Genomic DNA, 14,215 nt, shown 5'->3' with positions numbered 1-14,215 from the left:
AGCAGAGTGGCGCAGCGGAAGCGTGCTGGGCCCATAACCCAGAGGTCGATGGATCGAAACCATCCTCTGCTAGTTGATTCTTTTTATACAGGTCATCATTATATTTCTTCGATAAGACTGATATTGTGCTACATTGCAACTTTCGTCTCCAAACTATTAAGGGGTTTTTTATTGCTTACCCCTCGGTTCTTCGTAGATATGTAAAGGGTTTGCTTGGAAGAGGTGTGCATGTATTTGTAAGCCACCCTTCACCTTTTAAACTCCTCCGATGATCTTCTACTATGGTAAAATGGAACTCACACTGTAAAAAAAAAAGCAAGCTATTCTTACATAAAAATTGCCATATAGCATTGCAGCTTCTCACCTGACATGATGAGAAAATCACCGTGAAGTGTGGCAAGAAGCTAAAGGCAGACCTGTCATGCCAGGGGGATTAGCTCAAGTGGCAGAGCGCTCGCTTTGCATGCGAGAGGCAGCGGGATCGATGCCCGCATTCTCCAAGAGTTATTTTTCACATGGTAGCAGTGATTGTCTTTTTACCTCATGCTCAAAACTCCAACAGCTAAAACTAGGAGGCTTTCGATCAAGGACAAAACAAGCCTTCGATAGCTCAGCTGGTAGAGCCGAAGACTGTAGAAGAAAGTTAGCAATCCTTAGGTCGCTGGTTCAATTCCGGCTCGAAGGAGTTTTGCGCATTCTATCGGAAGGTTCATCCGGCTGGTAAACACAGCCCAGCTATGCTCGTTCCGTCCACCTACAAACAGCTCTTCTAGAAAGGTCTCCTCCGTTGTACCTGAGGAGTGAGGAGATCAAAACGTAAGCACAAATCAACAGAGAGTTTTTTGTCTTCTCCGTAGATATGTAAAGGCTTTGCTTGGAAGAGGCGTGCATGTATTTGGAAGCCACCCTTCACCTTGTAAAGTCCTCCGATGATCTTCTACTATGGCAACATGGAACTCACACTTAAAAAAAAAAAAAAAAAAAAAAAAAAGCTATTCTTACAGAAAAAAAATACCATATAACAATGCAGCTTCTCACCTGACATGATAAGAAAATCCCTATGAAGTGTGGCAAGAAACTAAAGGCACAACTGTCCCGCCAGGGGAATTAGCTCAAGTGGTAGAGCGCTCGCTTCGCATGTGAGAGGCAGCGGGATCGATGCCCGCATTCTCCAAGAGTTATTTTTCACATGGTAGCAGTGATTGCCTTTTCACCTCATGCTCAAAACTCCAACAGCTAAAACTAGGAGGCTTTCAACCAAGGCCAAGACAAGCCTTCAATAGCTCAGCTGGTAGAGCCAAAGACTGTAGATGTAAATGAGCAAATCCTTCGGTTGCTGGTTCAATTCCAGCTCGAAGGATGTTTGCGCGTTCTATCGGAGGGCTCATCCTGCTAGTAAACACAGCCCAGCTATGCTCCCTCTGTCCACCTACAAACAGCTCTTCTAGAAGGGTCTCCTCCGTTGTACCTGAGGAGTTCAAAACGTAAGCACAAAGCAACAGAGAGTTTTTTGTTGGGAGAGCAGCTCAGCCGAAAGCTAACGTGGAACCTTTTACACCCCTAGAATGCTACTCGAGCCAAAGAGACCATCGCCCCTGAATAAACACAGCCCAGCTAAGCTGCTTCCGTCCACATACAAAGAGCTCTTTTCCAAAAGTATCCTCCATTCTAACTCGGGAGTTCAAAACGTAGGCAGCGAGCAACAGAGTTATTTGTCGGGAGAGCAATTGAAAGACGACGTGGAACCTTCTTCACTCGTACATAGGCTGCTACTTAAGCAAAAAAGACCATCGTCCCTGGGTGGGCTTGAACCACCATCCTTTCGGTTAACAGCCGAACGCGCTAACCAATTGCGCCACAGAGACGCAAACAGATCTTTCTACAGGAACTCTCAGCCAGGCAGGCCAGGCACAGGTTTCTCAGATCAACTTTTTAACATAATATGACAAAAAGAAATCAGCAAAAACAAAGAGACAATTGCTGATGCTCAGGAGGACTCGAGGCGCCGACAATAAGCTCCTGCTGATGGATTCCATCACAAAGACCAAATACATTTTAGCCACTTTTGAAAAGTCAGTCGATAAATAGACCTTCTCAACGAACAGACCACCGGCAGCAGAGTGGCGCAGCGGAAGCGTGCTGGGCCCATAACCCAGAGGTCGATGGATCGAAACCATCCTCTGCTAGTTGATTCTTTTTATACAGGTCATCATTATATTTCTTCGATAAGACTGATATTGTGCTACATTGCAACTTTCGTCTCCAAACTATTAAGGGGTTTTTTATTGCTTACCCCTCGGTTCTTCGTAGATATGTAAAGGGTTTGCTTGGAAGAGGTGTGCATGTATTTGTAAGCCACCCTTCACCTTTTAAACTCCTCCGATGATCTTCTACTATGGTAAAATGGAACTCACACTGTAAAAAAAAAAGCAAGCTATTCTTACATAAAAATTGCCATATAGCATTGCAGCTTCTCACCTGACATGATGAGAAAATCACCGTGAAGTGTGGCAAGAAGCTAAAGGCAGACCTGTCATGCCAGGGGGATTAGCTCAAGTGGCAGAGCGCTCGCTTTGCATGCGAGAGGCAGCGGGATCGATGCCCGCATTCTCCAAGAGTTATTTTTCACATGGTAGCAGTGATTGTCTTTTTACCTCATGCTCAAAACTCCAACAGCTAAAACTAGGAGGCTTTCGATCAAAGACAAAACAAGCCTTCGATAGCTCAGCTGGTAGAGCCGAAGACTGTAGAAGAAAGTTAGCAATCCTTAGGTCGCTGGTTCAATTCCGGCTCGAAGGAGTTTTGCGCATTCTATCGGAAGGTTCATCCGGCTGGTAAACACAGCCCAGCTATGCTCGTTCCGTCCACCTACAAACAGCTCTTCTAGAAAGGTCTCCTCCGTTGTACCTGAGGAGTGAGGAGATCAAAACGTAAGCACAAATCAACAGAGAGTTTTTTGTCTTCTCCGTAGATATGTAAAGGCTTTGCTTGGAAGAGGCGTGCATGTATTTGGAAGCCACCCTTCACCTTGTAAAGTCCTCCGATGATCTTCTACTATGGCAACATGGAACTCACACTTAAAAAAAAAAAAAAAAAAAAAAAAAAGCTATTCTTACAGAAAAAAAATACCATATAACAATGCAGCTTCTCACCTGACATGATAAGAAAATCCCTATGAAGTGTGGCAAGAAACTAAAGGCACAACTGTCCCGCCAGGGGAATTAGCTCAAGTGGTAGAGCGCTCGCTTCGCATGTGAGAGGCAGCGGGATCGATGCCCGCATTCTCCAAGAGTTATTTTTCACACGGTAGCAGTGATTGCCTTTTCACCTCATGCTCAAAACTCCAACAGCTAAAACTAGGAGGCTTTCAACCAAGGCCAAGGCAAGCCTTCAATAGCTCAGCTGGTAGAGCCAAAGACTGTAGATGTAAATGAGCAAATCCTTCGGTTGCTGGTTCAATTCCAGCTCGAAGGATGTTTGCGCGTTCTATCGGAGGGCTCATCCTGCTAGTAAACACAGCCCAGCTATGCTCCCTCTGTCCACCTACAAACAGCTCTTCTAGAAGGGTCTCCTCCGTTGTACCTGAGGAGTTCAAAACGTAAGCACAAAGCAACAGAGAGTTTTTTGTTGGGAGAGCAGCTCAGCCGAAAGCTAACGTGGAACCTTTTACACCCCTAGAATGCTACTCGAGCCAAAGAGACCATCGCCCCTGAATAAACACAGCCCAGCTAAGCTGCTTCCGTCCACATACAAAGAGCTCTTTTCCAAAAGTATCCTCCATTCTAACTCGGGAGTTCAAAACGTAGGCAGCGAGCAACAGAGTTATTTGTCGGGAGAGCAATTGAAAGACGACGTGGAACCTTCTTCACTCGTACATAGGCTGCTACTTAAGCAAAAAAGACCATCGTCCCTGGGTGGGCTTGAACCACCATCCTTTCGGTTAACAGCCGAACGCGCTAACCAATTGCGCCACAGAGACGCAAACAGATCTTTCTACAGGAACTCTCAGCCAGGCAGGCCAGGCACAGGTTTCTCAGATCAACTTTTTAACATAATATGACAAAAAGAAATCAGCAAAAACAAAGAGACAATTGCTGATGCTCAGGAGGACTCGAGGCGCCGACAATAAGCTCCTGCTGATGGATTCCATCACAAAGACCAAATACATTTTAGCCACTTTTGAAAAGTCAGTCGATAAATAGACCTTCTCAACGAACAGACCACCGGCAGCAGAGTGGCGCAGCGGAAGCGTGCTGGGCCCATAACCCAGAGGTCGATGGATCGAAACCATCCTCTGCTAGTTGATTCTTTTTATACAGGTCATCATTATATTTCTTCGATAAGACTGATATTGTGCTACATTGCAACTTTCGTCTCCAAACTATTAAGGGGTTTTTTATTGCTTACCCCTCGGTTCTTCGTAGATATGTAAAGGGTTTGCTTGGAAGAGGTGTGCATGTATTTGTAAGCCACCCTTCACCTTTTAAACTCCTCCGATGATCTTCTACTATGGTAAAATGGAACTCACACTGTAAAAAAAAAAGCAAGCTATTCTTACATAAAAATTGCCATATAGCATTGCAGCTTCTCACCTGACATGATGAGAAAATCACCGTGAAGTGTGGCAAGAAGCTAAAGGCAGACCTGTCATGCCAGGGGGATTAGCTCAAGTGGCAGAGCGCTCGCTTTGCATGCGAGAGGCAGCGGGATCGATGCCCGCATTCTCCAAGAGTTATTTTTCACATGGTAGCAGTGATTGTCTTTTTACCTCATGCTCAAAACTCCAACAGCTAAAACTAGGAGGCTTTCGACCAAGGACAAAACAAGCCTTCGATAGCTCAGCTGGTAGAGCCGAAGACTGTAGAAGAAAGTTAGCAATCCTTAGGTCGCTGGTTCAATTCCGGCTCGAAGGAGTTTTGCGCATTCTATCGGAAGGTTCATCCGGCTGGTAAACACAGCCCAGCTATGCTCGTTCCGTCCACCTACAAACAGCTCTTCTAGAAAGGTCTCCTCCGTTGTACCTGAGGAGTGAGGAGATCAAAACGTAAGCACAAATCAACAGAGAGTTTTTTGTCTTCTCCGTAGATATGTAAAGGCTTTGCTTGGAAGAGGCGTGCATGTATTTGGAAGCCACCCTTCACCTTGTAAAGTCCTCCGATGATCTTCTACTATGGCAACATGGAACTCACACTTAAAAAAAAAAAAAAAAAAAAAAAAAGCTATTCTTACAGAAAAAAAATACCATATAACAATGCAGCTTCTCACCTGACATGATAAGAAAATCCCTATGAAGTGTGGCAAGAAACTAAAGGCACAACTGTCCCGCCAGGGGAATTAGCTCAAGTGGTAGAGCGCTCGCTTCGCATGTGAGAGGCAGCGGGATCGATGCCCGCATTCTCCAAGAGTTATTTTTCACATGGTAGCAGTGATTGCCTTTTCACCTCATGCTCAAAACTCCAACAGCTAAAACTAGGAGGCTTTCAACCAAGGCCAAGACAAGCCTTCAATAGCTCAGCTGGTAGAGCCAAAGACTGTAGATGTAAATGAGCAAATCCTTCGGTTGCTGGTTCAATTCCAGCTCGAAGGATGTTTGCGCGTTCTATCGGAGGGCTCATCCTGCTAGTAAACACAGCCCAGCTATGCTCCCTCTGTCCACCTACAAACAGCTCTTCTAGAAGGGTCTCCTCCGTTGTACCTGAGGAGTTCAAAACGTAAGCACAAAGCAACAGAGAGTTTTTTGTTGGGAGAGCAGCTCAGCCGAAAGCTAACGTGGAACCTTTTACACCCCTAGAATGCTACTCGAGCCAAAGAGACCATCGCCCCTGAATAAACACAGCCCAGCTAAGCTGCTTCCGTCCACATACAAAGAGCTCTTTTCCAAAAGTATCCTCCATTCTAACTCGGGAGTTCAAAACGTAGGCAGCGAGCAACAGAGTTATTTGTCGGGAGAGCAATTGAAAGACGACGTGGAACCTTCTTCACTCGTACATAGGCTGCTACTTAAGCAAAAAAGACCATCGTCCCTGGGTGGGCTTGAACCACCATCCTTTCGGTTAACAGCCGAACGCGCTAACCAATTGCGCCACAGAGACGCAAACAGATCTTTCTACAGGAACTCTCAGCCAGGCAGGCCAGGCACAGGTTTCTCAGATCAACTTTTTAACATAATATGACAAAAAGAAATCAGCAAAAACAAAGAGACAATTGCTGATGCTCAGGAGGACTCGAGGCGCCGACAATAAGCTCCTGCTGATGGATTCCATCACAAAGACCAAATACATTTTAGCCACTTTTGAAAAGTCAGTCGATAAATAGACCTTCTCAACGAACAGACCACCGGCAGCAGAGTGGCGCAGCGGAAGCGTGCTGGGCCCATAACCCAGAGGTCGATGGATCGAAACCATCCTCTGCTAGTTGATTCTTTTTATACAGGTCATCATTATATTTGTTCGATAAGACTGATATTGTGCTACATTGCAACTTTCGTCTCCAAACTATTAAGGGGTTTTTTATTGCTTACCCCTCGGTTCTTCGTAGATATGTAAAGGGTTTGCTTGGAAGAGGTGTGCATGTATTTGTAAGCCACCCTTCACCTTTTAAACTCCTCCGATGATCTTCTACTATGGTAAAATGGAACTCACACTGTAAAAAAAAAAGCAAGCTATTCTTACATAAAAATTGCCATATAGCATTGCAGCTTCTCACCTGACATGATGAGAAAATCACCGTGAAGTGTGGCAAGAAGCTAAAGGCAGACCTGTCATGCCAGGGGGATTAGCTCAAGTGGCAGAGCGCTCGCTTTGCATGCGAGAGGCAGCGGGATTGATGCCCGCATTCTCCAAGAGTTATTTTTCACATGGTAGCAGTGATTGTCTTTTTACCTCATGCTCAAAACTCCAACAGCTAAAACTAGGAGGCTTTCGATCAAGGACAAAACAAGCCTTCGATAGCTCAGCTGGTAGAGCCGAAGACTGTAGAAGAAAGTTAGCAATCCTTAGGTCGCTGGTTCAATTCCGGCTCGAAGGAGTTTTGCGCATTCTATCGGAAGGTTCATCCGGCTGGTAAACACAGCCCAGCTATGCTCGTTCCGTCCACCTACAAACAGCTCTTCTAGAAAGGTCTCCTCCGTTGTACCTGAGGAGTGAGGAGATCAAAACGTAAGCACAAATCAACAGAGAGTTTTTTGTCTTCTCCGTAGATATGTAAAGGCTTTGCTTGGAAGAGGCGTGCATGTATTTGGAAGCCACCCTTCACCTTGTAAAGTCCTCCGATGATCTTCTACTATGGCAACATGGAACTCACACTTAAAAAAAAAAAAAAAAAAAAAAAAAAGCTATTCTTACAGAAAAAAAATACCATATAACAATGCAGCTTCTCACCTGACATGATAAGAAAATCCCTATGAAGTGTGGCAAGAAACTAAAGGCACAACTGTCCCGCCAGGGGAATTAGCTCAAGTGGTAGAGCGCTCGCTTCGCATGTGAGAGGCAGCGGGATCGATGCCCGCATTCTCCAAGAGTTATTTTTCACATGGTAGCAGTGATTGCCTTTTCACCTCATGCTCAAAACTCCAACAGCTAAAACTAGGAGGCTTTCAACCAAGGCCAAGACAAGCCTTCAATAGCTCAGCTGGTAGAGCCAAAGACTGTAGATGTAAATGAGCAAATCCTTCGGTTGCTGGTTCAATTCCAGCTCGAAGGATGTTTGCGCGTTCTATCGGAGGGCTCATCCTGCTAGTAAACACAGCCCAGCTATGCTCCCTCTGTCCACCTACAAACAGCTCTTCTAGAAGGGTCTCCTCCGTTGTACCTGAGGAGTTCAAAACGTAAGCACAAAGCAACAGAGAGTTTTTTGTTGGGAGAGCAGCTCAGCCGAAAGCTAACGTGGAACCTTTTACACCCCTAGAATGCTACTCGAGCCAAAGAGACCATCGCCCCTGAATAAACACAGCCCAGCTAAGCTGCTTCCGTCCACATACAAAGAGCTCTTTTCCAAAAGTATCCTCCATTCTAACTCGGGAGTTCAAAACGTAGGCAGCGAGCAACAGAGTTATTTGTCGGGAGAGCAATTGAAAGACGACGTGGAACCTTCTTCACTCGTACATAGGCTGCTACTTAAGCAAAAAAGACCATCGTCCCTGGGTGGGCTTGAACCACCATCCTTTCGGTTAACAGCCGAACGCGCTAACCAATTGCGCCACAGAGACGCAAACAGATCTTTCTACAGGAACTCTCAGCCAGGCAGGCCAGGCACAGGTTTCTCAGATCAACTTTTTAACATAATATGACAAAAAGAAATCAGCAAAAACAAAGAGACAATTGCTGATGCTCAGGAGGACTCGAGGCGCCGACAATAAGCTCCTGCTGATGGATTCCATCACAAAGACCAAATACATTTTAGCCACTTTTGAAAAGTCAGTCGATAAATAGACCTTCTCAACGAACAGACCACCGGCAGCAGAGTGGCGCAGCGGAAGCGTGCTGGGCCCATAACCCAGAGGTCGATGGATCGAAACCATCCTCTGCTAGTTGATTCTTTTTATACAGGTCATCATTATATTTCTTCGATAAGACTGATATTGTGCTACATTGCAACTTTCGTCTCCAAACTATTAAGGGGTTTTTTATTGCTTACCCCTCGGTTCTTCGTAGATATGTAAAGGGTTTGCTTGGAAGAGGTGTGCATGTATTTGTAAGCCACCCTTCACCTTTTAAACTCCTCCGATGATCTTCTACTATGGTAAAATGGAACTCACACTGTAAAAAAAAAAGCAAGCTATTCTTACATAAAAATTGCCATATAGCATTGCAGCTTCTCACCTGACATGATGAGAAAATCACCGTGAAGTGTGGCAAGAAACTAAAGGCAGACCTGTCATGCCAGGGGGATTAGCTCAAGTGGCAGAGCGCTCGCTTTGCATGCGAGAGGCAGCGGGATCGATGCCCGCATTCTCCAAGAGTTATTTTTCACATGGTAGCAGTGATTGTCTTTTTACCTCATGCTCAAAACTCCAACAGCTAAAACTAGGAGGCTTTCGATCAAAGACAAAACAAGCCTTCGATAGCTCAGCTGGTAGAGCCGAAGACTGTAGAAGAAAGTTAGCAATCCTTAGGTCGCTGGTTCAATTCCGGCTCGAAGGAGTTTTGCGCATTCTATCGGAAGGTTCATCCGGCTGGTAAACACAGCCCAGCTATGCTCGTTCCGTCCACCTACAAACAGCTCTTCTAGAAAGGTCTCCTCCGTTGTACCTGAGGAGTGAGGAGATCAAAACGTAAGCACAAATCAACAGAGAGTTTTTTGTCTTCTCCGTAGATATGTAAAGGCTTTGCTTGGAAGAGGCGTGCATGTATTTGGAAGCCACCCTTCACCTTGTAAAGTCCTCCGATGATCTTCTACTATGGCAACATGGAACTCACACTTAAAAAAAAAAAAAAAAAAAAAAAAAGCTATTCTTACAGAAAAAAAATACCATATAACAATGCAGCTTCTCACCTGACATGATAAGAAAATCCCTATGAAGTGTGGCAAGAAACTAAAGGCACAACTGTCCCGCCAGGGGAATTAGCTCAAGTGGTAGAGCGCTCGCTTCGCATGTGAGAGGCAGCGGGATCGATGCCCGCATTCTCCAAGAGTTATTTTTCACACGGTAGCAGTGATTGCCTTTTCACCTCATGCTCAAAACTCCAACAGCTAAAACTAGGAGGCTTTCAACCAAGGCCAAGACAAGCCTTCAATAGCTCAGCTGGTAGAGCCAAAGACTGTAGATGTAAATGAGCAAATCCTTCGGTTGCTGGTTCAATTCCAGCTCGAAGGATGTTTGCGCGTTCTATCGGAGGGCTCATCCTGCTAGTAAACACAGCCCAGCTATGCTCCCTCTGTCCACCTACAAACAGCTCTTCTAGAAGGGTCTCCTCCGTTGTACCTGAGGAGTTCAAAACGTAAGCACAAAGCAACAGAGAGTTTTTTGTTGGGAGAGCAGCTCAGCCGAAAGCTAACGTGGAACCTTTTACACCCCTAGAATGCTACTCGAGCCAAAGAGACCATCGCCCCTGAATAAACACAGCCCAGCTAAGCTGCTTCCGTCCACATACAAAGAGCTCTTTTCCAAAAGTATCCTCCATTCTAACTCGGGAGTTCAAAACGTAGGCAGCGAGCAACAGAGTTATTTGTCGGGAGAGCAATTGAAAGACGACGTGGAACCTTCTTCACTCGTACATAGGCTGCTACTTAAGCAAAAAAGACCATCGTCCCTGGGTGGGCTTGAACCACCATCCTTTCGGTTAACAGCCGAACGCGCTAACCAATTGCGCCACAGAGACGCAAACAGATCTTTCTACAGGAACTCTCAGCCAGGCAGGCCAGGCACAGGTTTCTCAGATCAACTTTTTAACATAATATGACAAAAAGAAATCAGCAAAAACAAAGAGACAATTGCTGATGCTCAGGAGGACTCGAGGCGCCGACAATAAGCTCCTGCTGATGGATTCCATCACAAAGACCAAATACATTTTAGCCACTTTTGAAAAGTCAGTCGATAAATAGACCTTCTCAACGAACAGACCACCGGCAGCAGAGTGGCGCAGCGGAAGCGTGCTGGGCCCATAACCCAGAGGTCGATGGATCGAAACCATCCTCTGCTAGTTGATTCTTTTTATACAGGTCATCATTATATTTCTTCGATAAGACTGATATTGTGCTACATTGCAACTTTCGTCTCCAAACTATTAAGGGGTTTTTTATTGCTTACCCCTCGGTTCTTCGTAGATATGTAAAGGGTTTGCTTGGAAGAGGTGTGCATGTATTTGTAAGCCACCCTTCACCTTTTAAACTCCTCCGATGATCTTCTACTATGGTAAAATGGAACTCACACTGTAAAAAAAAAAGCAAGCTATTCTTACATAAAAATTGCCATATAGCATTGCAGCTTCTCACCTGACATGATGAGAAAATCACCGTGAAGTGTGGCAAGAAGCTAAAGGCAGACCTGTCATGCCAGGGGGATTAGCTCAAGTGGCAGAGCGCTCGCTTTGCATGCGAGAGGCAGCGGGATCGATGCCCGCATTCTCCAAGAGTTATTTTTCACATGGTAGCAGTGATTGTCTTTTTACCTCATGCTCAAAACTCCAACAGCTAAAACTAGGAGGCTTTCGATCAAAGACAAAACAAGCCTTCGATAGCTCAGCTGGTAGAGCCGAAGACTGTAGAAGAAAGTTAGCAATCCTTAGGTCGCTGGTTCAATTCCGGCTCGAAGGAGTTTTGCGCATTCTATCGGAAGGTTCATCCGGCTGGTAAACACAGCCCAGCTATGCTCGTTCCGTCCACCTACAAACAGCTCTTCTAGAAAGGTCTCCTCCGTTGTACCTGAGGAGTGAGGAGATCAAAACGTAAGCACAAATCAACAGAGAGTTTTTTGTCTTCTCCGTAGATATGTAAAGGCTTTGCTTGGAAGAGGCGTGCATGTATTTGGAAGCCACCCTTCACCTTGTAAAGTCCTCCGATGATCTTCTACTATGGCAACATGGAACTCACACTTAAAAAAAAAAAAAAAAAAAAAAAAAGCTATTCTTACAGAAAAAAAATACCATATAACAATGCAGCTTCTCACCTGACATGATAAGAAAATCCCTATGAAGTGTGGCAAGAAACTAAAGGCACAACTGTCCCGCCAGGGGAATTAGCTCAAGTGGTAGAGCGCTCGCTTCGCATGTGAGAGGCAGCGGGATCGATGCCCGCATTCTCCAAGAGTTATTTTTCACACGGTAGCAGTGATTGCCTTTTCACCTCATGCTCAAAACTCCAACAGCTAAAACTAGGAGGCTTTCAACCAAGGCCAAGGCAAGCCTTCAATAGCTCAGCTGGTAGAGCCAAAGACTGTAGATGTAAATGAGCAAATCCTTCGGTTGCTGGTTCAATTCCAGCTCGAAGGATGTTTGCGCGTTCTATCGGAGGGCTCATCCTGCTAGTAAACACAGCCCAGCTATGCTCCCTCTGTCCACCTACAAACAGCTCTTCTAGAAGGGTCTCCTCCGTTGTACCTGAGGAGTTCAAAACGTAAGCACAAAGCAACAGAGAGTTTTTTGTTGGGAGAGCAGCTCAGCCGAAAGCTAACGTGGAACCTTTTACACCCCTAGAATGCTACTCGAGCCAAAGAGACCATCGCCCCTGAATAAACACAGCCCAGCTAAGCTGCTTCCGTCCACATACAAAGAGCTCTTTTCCAAAAGTATCCTCCATTCTAACTCGGGAGTTCAAAACGTAGGCAGCGAGCAACAGAGTTATTTGTCGGGAGAGCAATTGAAAGACGACGTGGAACCTTCTTCACTCGTACATAGGCTGCTACTTAAGCAAAAAAGACCATCGTCCCTGGGTGGGCTTGAACCACCATCCTTTCGGTTAACAGCCGAACGCGCTAACCAATTGCGCCACAGAGACGCAAACAGATCTTTCTACAGGAACTCTCAGCCAGGCAGGCCAGGCACAGGTTTCTCAGATCAACTTTTTAACATAATATGACAAAAAGAAATCAGCAAAAACAAAGAGACAATTGCTGATGCTCAGGAGGACTCGAGGCGCCGACAATAAGCTCCTGCTGATGGATTCCATCACAAAGACCAAATACATTTTAGCCACTTTTGAAAAGTCAGTCGATAAATAGACCTTCTCAACGAACAGACCACCGGCAGCAGAGTGGCGCAGCGGAAGCGTGCTGGGCCCATAACCCAGAGGTCGATGGATCGAAACCATCCTCTGCTAGTTGATTCTTTTTATACAGGTCATCATTATATTTCTTCGATAAGACTGATATTGTGCTACATTGCAACTTTCGTCTCCAAACTATTAAGGGGTTTTTTATTGCTTACCCCTCGGTTCTTCGTAGATATGTAAAGGGTTTGCTTGGAAGAGGTGTGCATGTATTTGTAAGCCACCCTTCACCTTTTAAACTCCTCCGATGATCTTCTACTATGGTAAAATGGAACTCACACTGTAAAAAAAAAAGCAAGCTATTCTTACATAAAAATTGCCATATAGCATTGCAGCTTCTCACCTGACATGATGAGAAAATCACCGTGAAGTGTGGCAAGAAGCTAAAGGCAGACCTGTCATGCCAGGGGGATTAGCTCAAGTGGCAGAGCGCTCGCTTTGCATGCGAGAGGCAGCGGGATCGATGCCCGCATTCTCCAAGAGTTATTTTTCACATGGTAGCAGTGATTGTCTTTTTACCTCATGCTCAAAACTCCAACAGCTAAAACTAGGAGGCTTTCGATCAAGGACAAAACAAGCCTTCGATAGCTCAGCTGGTAGAGCCGAAGACTGTAGAAGAAAGTTAGCAATCCTTAGGTCGCTGGTTCAATTCCGGCTCGAAGGAGTTTTGCGCATTCTATCGGAAGGTTCATCCGGCTGGTAAACACAGCCCAGCTATGCTCGTTCCGTCCACCTACAAACAGCTCTTCTAGAAAGGTCTCCTCCGTTGTACCTGAGGAGTGAGGAGATCAAAACGTAAGCACAAATCAACAGAGAGTTTTTTGTCTTCTCCGTAGATATGTAAAGGCTTTGCTTGGAAGAGGCGTGCATGTATTTGGAAGCCACCCTTCACCTTGTAAAGTCCTCCGATGATCTTCTACTATGGCAACATGGAACTCACACTTAAAAAAAAAAAAAAAAAAAAAAAAAAGCTATTCTTACAGAAAAAAAATACCATATAACAATGCAGCTTCTCACCTGACATGATAAGAAAATCCCTATGAAGTGTGGCAAGAAACTAAAGGCACAACTGTCCCGCCAGGGGAATTAGCTCAAGTGGTAGAGCGCTCGCTTCGCATGTGAGAGGCAGCGGGATCGATGCCCGCATTCTCCAAGAGTTATTTTTCACATGGTAGCAGTGATTGCCTTTTCACCTCATGCTCAAAACTCCAACAGCTAAAACTAGGAGGCTTTCAACCAAGGCCAAGACAAGCCTTCAATAGCTCAGCTGGTAGAGCCAAAGACTGTAGATGTAAATGAGCAAATCCTTCGGTTGCTGGTTCAATTCCAGCTCGAAGGATGTTTGCGCGTTCTATCGGAGGGCTCATCCTGCTAGTAAACACAGCCCAGCTATGCTCCCTCTGTCCACCTACAAACAGCTCTTCTAGAAGGGTCTCCTCCGTTGTACCTGAGGAGTTCAAAACGTAAGCACAAAGCAACAGAGAGTTTTTTGTTGGGAGAGCAGCTCAGCCGA

General features: G+C 45.4%; 19 non-coding genes across 19 annotated transcripts; 13 read left to right on the top strand and 6 right to left on the bottom strand.

Moving 5' to 3' along the window:
- The first annotated feature begins 427 nt into the window (after positions 1 to 427).
- TRNAA-UGC (transfer RNA alanine (anticodon UGC)) lies at positions 428 to 500 on the top strand. The gene has a single exon. It is a non-coding gene; the product is annotated as a tRNA-Ala (tRNA).
- A 601-nt stretch (positions 501 to 1,101) lies between these two features.
- Positions 1,102 to 1,174, top strand: TRNAA-CGC (transfer RNA alanine (anticodon CGC)). Its single transcript has one exon. It is a non-coding gene; the product is annotated as a tRNA-Ala (tRNA).
- Positions 1,175 to 1,791: 617 nt separating this feature from the next.
- Positions 1,792 to 1,865, bottom strand: TRNAN-GUU (transfer RNA asparagine (anticodon GUU)). The gene has a single exon. It is a non-coding gene; the product is annotated as a tRNA-Asn (tRNA).
- A 676-nt stretch (positions 1,866 to 2,541) lies between these two features.
- TRNAA-UGC (transfer RNA alanine (anticodon UGC)) lies at positions 2,542 to 2,614 on the top strand. The gene has a single exon. It is a non-coding gene; the product is annotated as a tRNA-Ala (tRNA).
- Positions 2,615 to 3,215: 601 nt separating this feature from the next.
- Positions 3,216 to 3,288, top strand: TRNAA-CGC (transfer RNA alanine (anticodon CGC)). Its single transcript has one exon. It is a non-coding gene; the product is annotated as a tRNA-Ala (tRNA).
- Positions 3,289 to 3,905: 617 nt separating this feature from the next.
- Positions 3,906 to 3,979, bottom strand: TRNAN-GUU (transfer RNA asparagine (anticodon GUU)). Its single transcript has one exon. It is a non-coding gene; the product is annotated as a tRNA-Asn (tRNA).
- A 676-nt stretch (positions 3,980 to 4,655) lies between these two features.
- On the top strand, positions 4,656 to 4,728 carry TRNAA-UGC (transfer RNA alanine (anticodon UGC)). The gene has a single exon. It is a non-coding gene; the product is annotated as a tRNA-Ala (tRNA).
- A 600-nt stretch (positions 4,729 to 5,328) lies between these two features.
- Positions 5,329 to 5,401, top strand: TRNAA-CGC (transfer RNA alanine (anticodon CGC)). Its single transcript has one exon. It is a non-coding gene; the product is annotated as a tRNA-Ala (tRNA).
- Positions 5,402 to 6,018: 617 nt separating this feature from the next.
- On the bottom strand, positions 6,019 to 6,092 carry TRNAN-GUU (transfer RNA asparagine (anticodon GUU)). Its single transcript has one exon. It is a non-coding gene; the product is annotated as a tRNA-Asn (tRNA).
- A 1,350-nt stretch (positions 6,093 to 7,442) lies between these two features.
- On the top strand, positions 7,443 to 7,515 carry TRNAA-CGC (transfer RNA alanine (anticodon CGC)). Its single transcript has one exon. It is a non-coding gene; the product is annotated as a tRNA-Ala (tRNA).
- Positions 7,516 to 8,132: 617 nt separating this feature from the next.
- TRNAN-GUU (transfer RNA asparagine (anticodon GUU)) lies at positions 8,133 to 8,206 on the bottom strand. The gene has a single exon. It is a non-coding gene; the product is annotated as a tRNA-Asn (tRNA).
- Positions 8,207 to 8,882: 676 nt separating this feature from the next.
- On the top strand, positions 8,883 to 8,955 carry TRNAA-UGC (transfer RNA alanine (anticodon UGC)). Its single transcript has one exon. It is a non-coding gene; the product is annotated as a tRNA-Ala (tRNA).
- Positions 8,956 to 9,555: 600 nt separating this feature from the next.
- Positions 9,556 to 9,628, top strand: TRNAA-CGC (transfer RNA alanine (anticodon CGC)). The gene has a single exon. It is a non-coding gene; the product is annotated as a tRNA-Ala (tRNA).
- A 617-nt stretch (positions 9,629 to 10,245) lies between these two features.
- Positions 10,246 to 10,319, bottom strand: TRNAN-GUU (transfer RNA asparagine (anticodon GUU)). The gene has a single exon. It is a non-coding gene; the product is annotated as a tRNA-Asn (tRNA).
- Positions 10,320 to 10,995: 676 nt separating this feature from the next.
- On the top strand, positions 10,996 to 11,068 carry TRNAA-UGC (transfer RNA alanine (anticodon UGC)). The gene has a single exon. It is a non-coding gene; the product is annotated as a tRNA-Ala (tRNA).
- A 600-nt stretch (positions 11,069 to 11,668) lies between these two features.
- TRNAA-CGC (transfer RNA alanine (anticodon CGC)) lies at positions 11,669 to 11,741 on the top strand. The gene has a single exon. It is a non-coding gene; the product is annotated as a tRNA-Ala (tRNA).
- A 617-nt stretch (positions 11,742 to 12,358) lies between these two features.
- On the bottom strand, positions 12,359 to 12,432 carry TRNAN-GUU (transfer RNA asparagine (anticodon GUU)). Its single transcript has one exon. It is a non-coding gene; the product is annotated as a tRNA-Asn (tRNA).
- Positions 12,433 to 13,108: 676 nt separating this feature from the next.
- TRNAA-UGC (transfer RNA alanine (anticodon UGC)) lies at positions 13,109 to 13,181 on the top strand. The gene has a single exon. It is a non-coding gene; the product is annotated as a tRNA-Ala (tRNA).
- A 601-nt stretch (positions 13,182 to 13,782) lies between these two features.
- On the top strand, positions 13,783 to 13,855 carry TRNAA-CGC (transfer RNA alanine (anticodon CGC)). Its single transcript has one exon. It is a non-coding gene; the product is annotated as a tRNA-Ala (tRNA).
- The last annotated feature ends 360 nt before the right edge of the window (positions 13,856 to 14,215 follow it).

This window comes from Anomaloglossus baeobatrachus, chromosome 3, assembly GCF_048569485.1.
Source record: "Anomaloglossus baeobatrachus isolate aAnoBae1 chromosome 3, aAnoBae1.hap1, whole genome shotgun sequence".
Taxonomy (NCBI): domain Eukaryota; kingdom Metazoa; phylum Chordata; class Amphibia; order Anura; family Aromobatidae; genus Anomaloglossus; species Anomaloglossus baeobatrachus.
The sequence above is the reverse complement of the archived record's forward strand: the minus strand, read 5'-3'. Positions and strand labels throughout refer to the sequence as shown.